The sequence below is a fragment of the Penaeus monodon genome, chromosome 28, assembly GCF_015228065.2.
Source record: "Penaeus monodon isolate SGIC_2016 chromosome 28, NSTDA_Pmon_1, whole genome shotgun sequence".
Classification (NCBI taxonomy): Eukaryota; Metazoa; Arthropoda; class Malacostraca; order Decapoda; family Penaeidae; genus Penaeus; species Penaeus monodon.
The window spans coordinates 35106039-35106842 of record NC_051413.1 but is presented as its reverse complement, the minus strand read 5'-3'; the positions used below and the strand labels follow the sequence as shown (position 1 = coordinate 35106842).

Sequence of the window (804 nt, the reverse complement as noted above, 5' to 3'; positions counted from 1 at the left end):
TGGTTCCTTATTATGTACACTAAAAGTCTCAATACTTTATATGTGACATGATTGCATAGTTAGGGATAGTTAGTTAAGTTCATATCATACTGCAGTTATATTTTGATTAATATAAGATTTATTGTTTAGATATCTTGTGTGGCATAACTGTATGACTGCTGCATGTATTTATTATAAAACTTGATGCAATATTACTAATTTGGTATAAGGCATCCTCTACTTTATAAGTGTTGATGTGGCTCATAAGAATGTAATTTACATTTTTCTTTTAGAAAGTAAAGACAAATCTTTGTGCTAGAGGAAAGTGTCACTAGTGTGGTGACAGACAATTAGGTCAATTTAATGGGTATAGTCTTTCCATGGCTTGTTTACCTCATGTTTATCATTTTAGTGTCTTTCTGCAATAGATATTTTTGTTATCCTATGTTTATAAAGCAGCTTCTACTGGCACCATTGTAATTCTGTCAGCGATATACTACTTAGCCTTTACACAGCAATAATACAAAAACACCATAGCACCTCCCATGTGTGGATGACACACATGGCTGTATTCAAACACTGGAGCAAGCCCTGCAATTCAATTCCCCGGGAAGGGTGCAGTAAACCCTGCAAGCCCCTTACCTGATGACTTTTGCAAGGACTAGTTGGTAAACCTGCTGAATTCCATACAGCTCAGTTGGTATGCCTACTGTTGGTGAATCACGATTTACAGCCTTATGTATGGGCTTTGTTTTGGGAAAAATGCTGTCAAACCCAGGATTACCAACATGGGCAAATCCTTTCTAGTAAATCAGTCAGGATTGT

The 804-nt window shown here is 36.3% G+C and overlaps 1 protein-coding gene across 4 annotated transcripts in view; it reads left to right on the top strand.

The window, feature by feature from the left end:
• The window catches only part of LOC119591555 (heterogeneous nuclear ribonucleoprotein 27C-like), a gene marked incomplete at its 3' end in the record, with an annotated part of 34524 nt that overhangs the window by 17022 nt on the left and 16698 nt on the right, over positions 1–804 (top strand).